At 31.9% G+C, this 13051-nt stretch overlaps 1 long non-coding RNA gene across 1 annotated transcript; it reads right to left on the bottom strand.

Annotated features, from left to right (window-relative positions):
- Positions 1–5730: 5730 nt before the first annotated feature.
- On the bottom strand, positions 5731–6114 carry LOC108377383 (uncharacterized). The gene is made up of 2 exons (XR_001849322.1): positions 5847–6114; positions 5731–5770 (listed from the first exon to the last, which is right to left on the bottom strand). It is a non-coding gene; the product is annotated as an uncharacterized LOC108377383 (long non-coding RNA).
- Between the last annotated feature and the right edge of the window lie 6937 nt (positions 6115–13051).

The following is a 13051-nucleotide window of genomic DNA, read 5'->3' on the forward strand; positions in this document are numbered from 1 at the left end:
CTTTGGCATATTAAGCGCTAAATGGCTTTGTCTAAGAAAGACATTATTTTGCAGCCCTGAACGTGCACAAAAAATTGTTTCTGCATGCTGTTTGTAGCATAATTATTTATTAAATATTTCTCGCTCAACTTACTGCACCAATAACTTCTCAGACAATTTGGAAAGCTAATTCATAATTCGAGAAGAGACGTCGAATGAAACTGGCATTACTGAGTTCCGGGGAAGACCGTCTGACTATGGAAAATATATTCGAAATGTTCCTAAAGAATATGTATACTCGGAAAATATATCCGTTTCATTGCAAAATGAGGCTGCATTTTTGTAGACATAACTAACGTTTTACTTTTCATCAATAAAAGCAACAAAAAACTTATAACTTTAATTTATTTATTCATTTTGCAACCTTAACCGGTTTTAAACCGGAAAACCGCTTCTTTCTATTAATTGAACCATTAATCGAACCGAAATTTTCCACAAATGTTTGATCCGAACCGAAAACCGAACCACTTTCCATAAAGGTTTAAAGGTTCGTTTCAACTAATTTTCAATAGATAAATGTACTCACTTTTTTTCTTTTTGTTAAACATGGTAATACCTACCACGTTTGTTTACCATGTGACAATATATAATGTAAAGGTAACCCATCTCATTTGACAGACACTTGACCCTTAACGAAGTTTGAAATGTGGATTTATATGGTGTTGGTTATGTTATTTGCTACACTTTTATAAAAGTATTATAAACATGAAATAAACAAAATAAAAGAAATTAGCCAAAACTGATCAAAATGTCACTTAACTGAATAGCTGACGACAAGTGTACGTGGTAGGAACTGAGGACGTGTGAACACATTTGGTTATGAAAATGTTAATTGTTGCATGTAGCATTGGATTTCATGTTTTCCTTTTCAATAAGAGTTAACGTTTTTGAAAACTCAATACACGCATTTGTGGCAATCGGCTCCGGAAGTTAGCTCAGCATCCATTCGAAACTGGCGAAAGCGGCTTGGTAAGGCGATGAATTTTCTACTTGTAGCGCGTTTTCCTGCTTTTCAATAAGCTTGCCGAATCAGTCCCACATGCCGGAGCTCTCTAGGCATGCGGTGGCAGTTTTGTTTCGCTTGGAGCATTTCGGAGTCTAAAGAAAAGACGGCGTAAATCAGTAAACTTAAATAATTTTACATGCTAACCGAATGCAATTTAGCGAAAATGTAAAACATATTGGGTTATATGAGCGACATACTCACAAAATCATACTGTAAGCCCTTATCGCCAGTTAACGACGTTTCTTCCGAAAAAGTTGGAGATGTAAAAGTTCTGTAAAATTTATTTATTATCATTAAGTATTTATTTCGAAATTGCGGAAATGTTTAGTTTGGACAACAATTTTGGGGTTGGGGCAGAGGGGGACAGACAGGGAGAGGATATTTTTTGTGTTTGACAGCTCAGCTCGGAAATTTGCAAACAAATACCGTAGTATTTAAAACCGAAATTATTATTAAATTAGTGCACAGATATAGTAAATAAAGCGTAGACTCTTGTCTACATGTGTGTGTAAATGTTTTTGATTCGGGTCACGCGTTTGGGCACAGCAACCCAAAATCGTTGTACAAATAACTAAACCGTACCCCGAAATTGTTCTTCACATACTTTCTTTTTTGTGACACATTTGGCAGAAAAGACATGACGTCGGAAAATTCCCAGTCCACAGTCTTTGGCAACGATGGCTCAGTTAAAGCTTCTCCACTAGAGCTTCCACTTTTACCTTTTTCTGCCACTTTGGAAACTATCTCGTATGCTCATCCAAGCCAACTTGCATTCATTTGCTACAAATCCATTCAATAGAACTATAAAATGGCATTCAGTACCATCTCTACTTACGAGGTTTATCCATCTCCATGCCAACTTTCTCCCAAGCTTGATCCACTGCATTTTTATTAGAATGTAGTACATTTCTGGTGTCCCAGATTCTTGGCCACTTCTCCACGACTTGTGCCAGTTGTAGTTTCTGCTCCGTCGAAAAATTTATTGTACGCTTCTGCCGCTTATTATGTGCGCTAATGTTCTCCATTCCTAGAAAACAAGTTGAGTTTATGGAAATTGAAGAAAAAACCTAACGTTTTGTTAAACTTACTTTATGCCGCTTGTTTTACGATATTTTTTGTAATTCGTCTCCTTCTTTTTTGTCACGAAATATATGTGCCAATAGATTTTTCGCGCGAAAAGGTGTGTTACCGTGCTTCGGTTTTTATTTCAAACTTTTAGAAATAGGCAGTAGAAAACGGAGTTTTTTTCGGGCGAGGTGCGTACTGCTTCGAAAAAAAATCACATAAAGTTTTTGTTACCTTGTTTTTATATGAAGTTTTCCCTTTTCGCGCGAAGTGCATACCAACTTTTAGCAGGTAAACAAAAACAGAAGTAACCCCCATCGGTCAATGAAAATAAGTACTGGCGACGAACTGTAATAATACCGAATCTGGATTCAATAACGGCCTCTTTACAACTAGAATTTTCCAATAAAAAATACTCCACCTCCAGCAGTAAAGATGTACGAACGAACGCGAAACATTTTGAACAAATCTATGATCTTGATGTTGAAGATGTAGATCTATTTAAAGAAAAACGAATGTCGACCAGCGATAAATAAGTGCATTTCCATTTTGAGCGCTTTTCCATGCACAATAGCGACTGTGTGGCGATCGTTTAGTACACTTCGTTAGTAAAAACCTGGCTGAGAAGCATAACAGGAGAACAAAAGCTTTCTGGACTATGCCTCATGTGTGTCCATAGAAGAATCGTTACCGAACACCTCAAGATGATTCAGGAGGAAATAGTCGAAAAGTTTTTCTGAAAATCCGAGACGTTTCATATTAGCGTAAAAATGATTTAATATAAAAAAAAATGTTTTAAGAAACAAGTACTGTTGCTTTGCCTCCCCCCCCACTTAAATTAAAATTAAATTATAATTTTCCATTACTGGTCTGGACATACAACATTGCAAGTTGATAAAAGCGTTGTATAAAGCAGATAAATTGGCCCATACATACGTTAGATATATGACTTTTATTTTTTTTTTTGTCGCGGTAGACCTTCCGATGGAAACACCTATATGGTTTTCTAAATTTTAAAATGCAACGCGCAAGTACTTAGAGTTATCATATTCGAATAAAATTTTGCACCGCTTATTTTTAGACCAAAATACATCTTTTTCCGCCCGGAAAACTGTATATTAAAGAAAAAAGCTGAAATAACGAACGGTCTAATTGATACTTACAACAATTTCTTAAAAATAAATAACATTATTATCGAATTTTAGAAATGGGCGTGGTACCGCCCACTTATTACTATATAAGTTTAATTCATTATGTCTAACTGAACATACTATCGAAATTGTTAGAAATAGGGATAAAACCACTTTGCTTACCATGTAACGGTAGTTTTCGGAAAGGTGAAAAAACTATATTTAATACGTGCGCCGGGTATTTAGTGTCGAACTTTGACTTTTTTACTTGTTAAAAAGTATTTTTTACATTACTTTATTTTGAACTTTTAAGTTTACTTTTAAACCAAAATTTAGTAGTTGCACTCCCTAATATCTGTCAATAAATCAAGGACAAATGAGATGATGTGTCACGAATTGGAACCTGATTTAATTTAAGCACTTGGCAGTATTCAGAGAAGCACGTCGCAAAAGTGTAAATTTTTCCAGGTACACTGAAAATAAAATCTACGTGCATATAACGAAAACTTGCGTATATTTTACGAAAGGTTTCGTCATTTTGAGCCACGAAAGTTTTCGTTGATTGTACAAAACCGTTTTCGTACATACTACGAAAATATGAGACATCAGATCTTAGTACATTTTACGAACGTATTCGTACTTTTTACGGATGAATTTCGTATTACTTACTAAAGAATTTCGTACAATTTCTTTATTTTTTTACGAAATTTTTGTAAAATGCACAAAAATAGTTCGTATATTTAACGAAATTATTTTCATAAAATCTGCGGTTGTTTCGTAGAACTTCCGATTGCTTTCATTCACCACACTGTAAAAAAACATAAGACGAATTATAACAAAACACTTTTATTTTGTTTTTATTCCTAATTTTAAGTGTTTCTCTTTAACAAAATGTCGTGCAATGTTTTCATGTGGAGGTACTTGGCAGATTCGCAGCTTCTTCGATGTTTGTTTGCTTTCTCGACTATAAATTGAAGGAAAATTATAAGGCGTCCGAAAGGCAAGTTTCAGTGAAAAATCATACATGTACTTACTTAAAATTTCATTAAGTAGTGCGTCTGTTCCTGGCTTGGGCTTGCCGTTGATAGCTAACTGATAAAATTGCCTATTTATGAAGTCCCACATTGCAGAGCAAGGCTCAGCGTGGGCGATGTTAAAAACATTGTATGCTTAAAGCATTTATCCACAGTTTTAGCATTTAATTTTATTTGTTTTTTGTTATTATATGGCCTTATAACTATTATATTCAACAATTTTTATGAGCTTGAGGCCTCAAGCCATAAAATAACAAAAAACAAATAACTTAAGGACGAGCACACCTAAAAGTTAAACATTCTAATAATAGAAATATTAACAAAAACCAGCAAAACCAACAACCACATAATCAAGTGAATTGCAGCGGAATAGCTGCGCTTGATTGTAGTTGGCTTAGCAAAGTGAAATAGCGGAAATAAGCAACAAGAATTAGCAAGGCAAACTTAGCACAGTGCGTAGACAACTGGCTGAGTCAGTGCTGATCGTCGGTTCGAATCTACTGAAAGAAGTCTGATGAGGAAATGTGGTGATTTCCGAAATAGCTATCACTTCTACCATTTTTTCAAATTATTGTTGCTTTTCCACAATAAGTTTTCACAAAAAACGGCCTCAAGCTAATAAAAATTGTTGAATATAATTGTTATAAGGCCAAAAAAATAACAAAAACAAATAACTTAAGGACGAGCACACCTAAAAGTTAAACATTCTAATAATAGAAATATTAACAAAAACCAGAAAAACCAACAACCACATGATCAAGTGAATTGCAGCGGAATAGCTGCGCTTGATTGTAGTTGGCTTAGCAAAGTGAAATAGCGGAAATAAGCAACAAGAATTAGCAAGGCAAACTTAGCACAGTGCGTAGACAACTGGCTGAGTCAGTGCTGATCGTCGGTTCGAATCTACTGAAAGAAGTCTGATGAGGAAATGTGGTGATTTCCCAAATAGCTATCACTTCTACCATTTTTTCAAATTATTGTTGCTTTTCCACTATAAGTTTTCACTTAAAACGGCCTCAAGCTCACACAGAGAAATATTCGTTTTCAAATTTGTATGGAACGTTTTACTTTTAAAAACGTTTTGACCCAGGTTTTGCACCTACAATATTTATTTAAATTTTGAGAACGAAAATTTTCAATTCAATTTCCAATATCCATGTTCTGGTTTTTGATACGAATATTTTCAAATCGTTTTTAAAAACGATAGTGTGATAATTGAATATGCGCATGTTGAAATTAAATCCTGAAATGTTTTTTCTTCATTTTAAAAATATGAGTTTTCGAATATGATATTCAAATTTTATTTTTATTAAATCACAACAAGTCGTTTGGTGCACACATTGTCAAAAATATATTGATATACATATACTTATAAATAAGTTACAACATTTAATAAATGAAATACAGATGTTTTGCATATTACTATATACATACATACAGATGTTCTTGTTTCTTCCAAGCTGGGCCTGCTAATTTTGCTTCACGCTGGTCAAATCCTGTAATTTAAATTAAGACAATTTTAAATTATTATTTAATAACCCATAAGAATTTGTTTTTGTAAGTTACTCTTACCAAAGCTTTTTTCGGTCAAAGAAGTCCACCAATGTCCCTTATATGTAGTTAGGGGTTAGAATGGCAGTATTGTTTGTATAACTTCATCGCCTTTTCTGAAGATTGAAGTAACTTATTTATCTGAACACAAATTTTCCGACAAATGATGCAAACATATGAAAGTTTTTCATTATAGCTAGGTAGCTTTTTAAAGTCTAATGCAAAACATTTTATTTTTAAATATTTTTCATACCTAATTGACTGAAAATAAATTAACCTTTTTATTTTAAAAATGTCTAGTTTTTTTTTGCTTGTTGAAAATTGTGTCGCTGTACAACTTGTTGGGAAAATATTCTAAAATGTTTCATTTAAGTTTTTAAAATACGCTCTTTTGACGCTATTTCTTTAATGTCGTTTGTTCTCCTCAGTAAAAAAAAGTTAATATATTATAACGACCGTTTTTGTTTTACGAATGTCTCGTTTTAAAGTCGTAAGTACAAATACTGTATTTTTTATTTTGTATGAAGTAAAATTATATCAAAAAATTTTATTTTACAATTTGTTTTAATAACTTGCATTTTACCTGTATCATTTTCTCTGTGCATAAAAGTTTTTGAATTTAATTTTATATTGTATTTTTATCCAGCGAAAGCTTCTTAAAACTTTTAAAATTATATTACTCGTCTCACAGTAGCCAACCAGTAGTTTAGCAATGACACGCGGTACATAAATATATGATGAAATATTAAACTGACGGTAATTTAGTATATTGTACGAAAATATTCGTCTGTTGTACGAATTAAAAAAAAATGTTTCTCCATTTGTTCTATGTACGAAAGTATTAAGTAAATTGTACGAATACAGAATTGAAGATTTCGTAAATTTTAATACCATACGTAAATATTACGAATGCCTTCGTACAATATACAAAATTAGTCGTACAAAGATTTGTTCAGTAATTTACGAATGTGTTTCGTAAAATAAACGTAAGATTTCGTAAATTATACGGAAAAAAGGCTTTACGAAAGTCCTTTCGTTATATTTACGAATGGTTCGTAAAATCTTGTTTCGTTGTGAAAAATGAACGAAAGTTTCCTACATTGTACAAAAACCAAGACTACGAAAGTTTTTCGTAGCACTTTTACGAAATTTTATTTTCAGTGTAGCATAGTGGAAGTATGTACACTTTTAAGACAAAAGTGATTTCTGTTGCGTATTGGGCGCTTTCGTCTTATTTCTGTATTTAACGTACTCCCTCTTACAGGAAACCAAATAATGTCGTTCTTATCAGAGGTGTCCAAAACCATGCACAACTTTATGTACATATAAGCTTATGAAACCTAATAGTTGGGCCATGTGAAACACAATACTGCTTGAAGCTATACTTGCTACGGCGGCAGCTATAAAGAACTTAGGGCCAGTTTCTCAATGTCTGGTTAACTCTAACTACAGGTTACACATCATTATCGACTCCCCATTGGGTATTATTTTTGAAGGTCTCCTGAAGGGAACCAGAGTTTTCCGATCGAAAAATATTGATTTTTAAGAATTCTATACCATTTCTACGAAAAAATTTATTTTCCCCATATAAAAATACATGGAAAACTTTGAGCGCCGTGAGCGACCTCTTAATATTTTTTGATTTCAAAATAAAAAATAGGGGTATACTTTCGATATAGAACAATCCTTGGGGGTGAGAGCATTACAATTCCACTTTACTGTTTTTGGACCGCCCTAATGTACATATATTAGAATGGTCCAAAAATGATTGTGAAAATGTAAATTCGGAATTTGTATGCTCTCACCTCCTAGGATTGTTCTATATCGGAAAAATATACCGTTTTTTATTTTGAAATAAAGCAATATTTAGAGGTCGCTCAAAGCGCTCAAAGTTTTCCACGTATTTTATATGGGAAAACAACTATTCGTAGGATTGCTTTAGAATTCATGAAAATCAATATTTTTCAATCGAAAAACCAGAGAACGTTAAATACAGAGAAGCTGTAACTCGCTACTCGTTGGAATTTTGTAATAGAGCAGAAACGCTCTAGAAGTTCACCACCTTAAATTTTTAACATAAATTGCATTAGAAGACCACCACTTTTTAACAGCGTGAGCGCAGAGCGGCACAAAATAACAGAATTTGAATAAATTATCAATTGTTAAATGTTATTTATATTTGTTTATATCTATCAACAAAATGAATTTTGATAGATATTTTAGTGGCCCTTTCTTTGAATTTAATCGAAAATCTTTTTTATGTATTACAAAAAAACTTCTGGATAAATTTTGGGAAACCGTTATTTTCATAAAAAATTCCGATATCTAAAAATTAATTAATATAAATTTGCGAAGATTTTGTAAACCATATTTTCGTCAACAATTAGTAAATTCATCATTAAAAAAATTATAAACACGCTAAAAGACAAACGCATGAAAATTATATATACAGTGAAACCTGCTTAAGTATCCCCCCGCTTAAGTAACCAACATTTTTGGACACCGTGAATTTCGTAATATAATCAGAAGAAAATCCCTCTCTTAAGCACCTCCCCGCTTATTACCCAACCCGCATAAGTACCTCAATTTTTCGTGCCGCATTTACAATTTTACCTATAATCTTCCGCTTTTAAGTGCTCTTTTTAAGTTCCTTAAAATATTTACATATTTTCAAATTCAGTAGCAGCGCCACACACCTTTGGTAAAAAAAATTCTAAAAAATCAACGGTAACTTTTAGCCACTTGAAACTTGCACATTATTGCACTAAAATTAAATGGACTATAAAACTGTATATTCAAAAAAAACACTGAGAAAAAAGTTTGAAATTATGATGCATTTTTTTTAATTGTTCTACAAAATCTTAAGCTTAGGTTTATATGGTATTTGTTAGGGAATGAACTGTATTTTAATTGATGGAAAAATCTTAAAAATTAATAAACAAACATAAGTGGTAAACAATATCATATTGAATTGGGTCCAAAATGATATATCCAACTTTGCCTTTTGAAAGAATTTAATTCCTTTAAAAATTACATACCATTGCATTATATATATATTTTTTTTAAACTTGTTTATGCTAAGATCTTGGTTTTAAACTATATATACTTCTTTAAATGTTGTTATTCAAGTATTATGTAAGTTAACAAGAAGATGCAACTACATCAGTAATTATGTTCGCTTAAGTACCCGCATCGAGGTACTTAAGCGGGTTCTTTTAAGTACCCAACCCGCCTATTTATGTATCTCAAAAAGCCGACATTTTTCGTGAGGTACTTAAGCGAGTTTTTCTGTAGATGCATTTATGTATATGTATGCACATAGGTATGCAAATACACAAATTCTGCACGCGGTTAAAATTTTGTTGCTATTTTTTATAAAAATATGGTTCATGCTTTAATCAAAACCCCATAAGTTAAAGTTTATACAGAACTTAGTAAAATTCAAGAAATGTTCGTCTAAATTTTTAACTTATTAATCTGAATTTTTAGAAAGATAGATCGGTTTTTTAATGCTAGTAAAACAAGCGCAAGTTTTAATCGGCTAAAAAATCTTGTTGATTTTTAATGATTTTTTGTTCCTGACGGCTTTCTGTACTTTTTACCACATAAAAGGAAATTTCTTGTAGAATTAATTGCGCAATACCGTTTGCCCGTTTGCAAACAAAATTTAAAAAAATAAACGCTATATTTTATAAATTTCACTTGTTATATGTATGCATAAAATCGCAAAATCCCTGGGAAAAAAATTATGAAAAATCAACGCGACTTTTCAGCCGCTTAAAACTGTGACTTGTTTCACTAGAATCAGAGAACGTAAAGTATAGAGAAATACCGAAAACTGTGAATGCCACATTTTTCGAGCCAACTGAACAAGCAAAGCGCATTTTAAGAGCGACCAATATTTGGAATACTTAACAGCGAAAGCAAAATACAAAGCAGAAAAGAAGAATATTATCAGAGCTAAATCTCACGAGAGCGTTTGGAGTGTTAATTAAATATGAATATTGATGATTTTTGTGATATTTTGGGAAAACTTTCAAATAGAAAACCCAAAAGCGTTAGATTTTTCCTGAAAATAATTGTTTTAGTAAAAAAAATTAAAATTTTTTCGGTGATTTGTACTAGTAACATGACATTAAATCGAAAATATTGTATAACATTTTCCGATTTTTGTGATATTTTACTAATGATTGCAAATAGAAAACTCCCATAAGTGTGTTTTTTGTGAAAACATTCTTTGATAAAAAAAATCCTTTTTTCGATGATTTTAACAAATACCGTGAAAATAAATCGAAAACGTTTTATAAAATTTTTTCGATTTTTGTAATATTTTGTTAGATTTCCAATTATAAAACTTTAATGGTGTTAAGTTTTTTTTTGTAAATAGATTTTTAGGGAAAAAAATAATTTCTTCGGTGATTTGTACAAAAAACGTTAAAATAATTCGAAAATATTGTATAACATTTTCCAATTTTTGTAATATTTTCAAGTAAAAAAATGTATTGGTGCTGGATTTAAAAAAAATGCGGGAGTACTAGGTACTCATGAAATTTGATGTGTAAACATATGCGAACGGCAAGCATAAAAGTACGTTTACATATAAATACAATCTCAATCAAAGCTCGTTAGCTGTCAAATTAGTTGTGCTTGTTATTCACTTTTTCTGCAACACATATTATGCCATTTAAATATATTTTAACTGAATATTTTATTAAAAATACCTTTACAAACCTATTTTCCTTACTAGCGGCAATTTTTGTTTACTTTAACAATTTAACATTCCTCCTCTTCTTCGCAAGTATAATCCATAAAACTATGTTGGACACCAACAAGTTATCGGTTTAATCGGAGATATTTTTAATTATAATTTTGCATGGCTAATCTCTTTTTCTAATAACAGATTAGGGAGTTAAGCTCGAAAATTAGGATAATCTTTTTATATGTAAAGTTAATATTAGGCGATTCAGATACATATATACAAATCGTTGGCTTAGTTCGCAAACGTGCTAAGTCCATTTTTTTTTTATTTTTCAGGAGGGACAAAAAACCGTCTAACTTTTTTTGTTGTCAATAATTTTTCTAATCTGTAAATGCAGTTTCCTTCCTTAGTTCGTCTTGTTTTAGTACCAATAATCGGCCAATTTCAAAATAAAGCTGTTGCAGTCTTTTCGGCTCTTTTGGGACTTACCACATTTTCTATTTAAGATTTTATTCTTTTAATGTGAACTTAGCACATTTTCTATCAACCTTTTTCCATTATTTTTTATTGTTAAAAGATTTAATTGTTTGTTTTAAATATATTTTATTGTTTTAAAATAAATTATAACCTAAAACAGTTTTATTTCATTGCTATTAGAAAAATAACTATTTTAAGTCGTAAATTTATGTACCATTTATAAAAGAAAATAATTAAAAGTAAGTAAAGAGGTATAAGTTTGTGCAAAACCGAACTTTATATACCCGGCGCAGGTATCAAATACTGTCGCAAGCTGGGGCGTTTTCCCCGATTTCAAACGTTTTCCATAATATCCTGAGTTAGACTCAATGAAATACTTGAACCACGTTTAGTAGAAATCGCTAAATTGGCTACCGAGATACACCTTGTAGTCATAAAGTGGGCGGTGTCATGCAGTCTTAATTATTAAGAGATTGTTGTAAGTATTAACTTGGAGTAAATTGGCGTCGTCAGTTATTAAAATATCAGAGTTTTCGCATTTCTGAAATTTACCGTTATATATACGGAAAGCGAATGTAATTTTGATCCGATTTGAATAATTTTCAACGAATTGCTTTTCCGTACCAGGTTTATTAAGAAAGAAATTTATAAATCGGTTACCGAGTTACACTTTTGCGGTCATAAGTGGGAGGCGCCATGCCCATTATCCAAAAATGTATCATAATCTAATTTTCTGCTGAGTCGTTATCGAGATCATCGATTTTAAGTGAATTAGCTTTAGTAGATACGCGTAGTCATTGCCCGATTTTAAAGATTTTCAACAGATTTCTTAGTTAGACCCTACCGAGTTTGGTGGAGATCGGTGAATGGGCTACTGAGATATATTTCATAATAGGTGGGCGGGGTCACGCCCATTTTCCAAAAATTGCACAATAATATTTTTTACAAAAATTCTTCTTCACATACTAATTTTGAACAATTTGCATCCAATATTTACTGAAATATCGTAGTTTTTGCATCTTTAGAAAATACCTTTATATCGGAAATGGGCGTGGTTACAGTCCGATTCGCCCATTTTTAATACCAACTTACCTTGGATAAAGGGCAACCTACATGCCAAATTTCGTTGAGATATCTCAAGTCATCGTGTACACGGACAGACGTGTTTATATTTATTCTTGATTTTTTTGACTTAGCACATTTACGTACCAATGCATAACAACAAGTAAGAACAACATTACGGTAACTTTCTTTTTTGGTAATGATGTATTTTGAGTTATGCTATCTTAGTGCATCAAAATCTCAATTTTCATAAAAAGTGGAATTAGCACGTTTGCGAACTAAGCCAACGAAATGTAGGTTAGGTTAGAAATTAAACATTAAACTCACTTAATATTCATTTTGCTGATTTAATTTTTTTATTCATTTTCATTATTAAATCTTTTAATACATGAAATTATCGGTATGATTGATAAAATATGATACTTGTACTTGTGCCTCAAGGGCGTTAAAATATCCTGGAAACAACGCATCAGTTATTGTTTTTGAGCTTATAGTTTGAGCATTTCTATTTGTATATATTCCTAAATTTAGTTTTTCTTTTCGGAATATAATCTGTGGTTCATGTAAATGCGAGCGATTTTTGGGAGAGTTGTGTAGAGATTGAATTCCAGGATTTTACTCATTGCTTTTTTGTTCCGTACGTTTTGCTGTTTCTCACTTTTTACTCTCACTTCAGATTTTACACGAAAAGTATTGGATCAGAGCTATTATGTCATCCATACATATGCATATTATACATACATATATTCATGTATGTTCATCAGTAATCAACGATCCCAGTTAAAATGATTTCAGTATTTTTTTAAATTTTCGCCTTGCTTTTTTATCAAAAGAGACTACTCAACCTATTACTAAAACCATCTACGAATATCAAAACCAGGGCATGGATCACGTATGACGACAATCGTCTGAACGATATCGTGTCGAGATTGTCTTGCTTCATAAAAATCAAAAACTGTTTGATCGTTTGTGCGATATCGTCAACTCG

This window comes from Rhagoletis zephyria, unplaced genomic scaffold (assembly GCF_001687245.7).
Source record: "Rhagoletis zephyria isolate East Lansing unplaced genomic scaffold, Rhagoletis_zephyria_1.1 Rzeph_scaffold_12004, whole genome shotgun sequence".
In the NCBI taxonomy this organism is placed as follows: Eukaryota; Metazoa; Arthropoda; class Insecta; order Diptera; family Tephritidae; genus Rhagoletis; species Rhagoletis zephyria.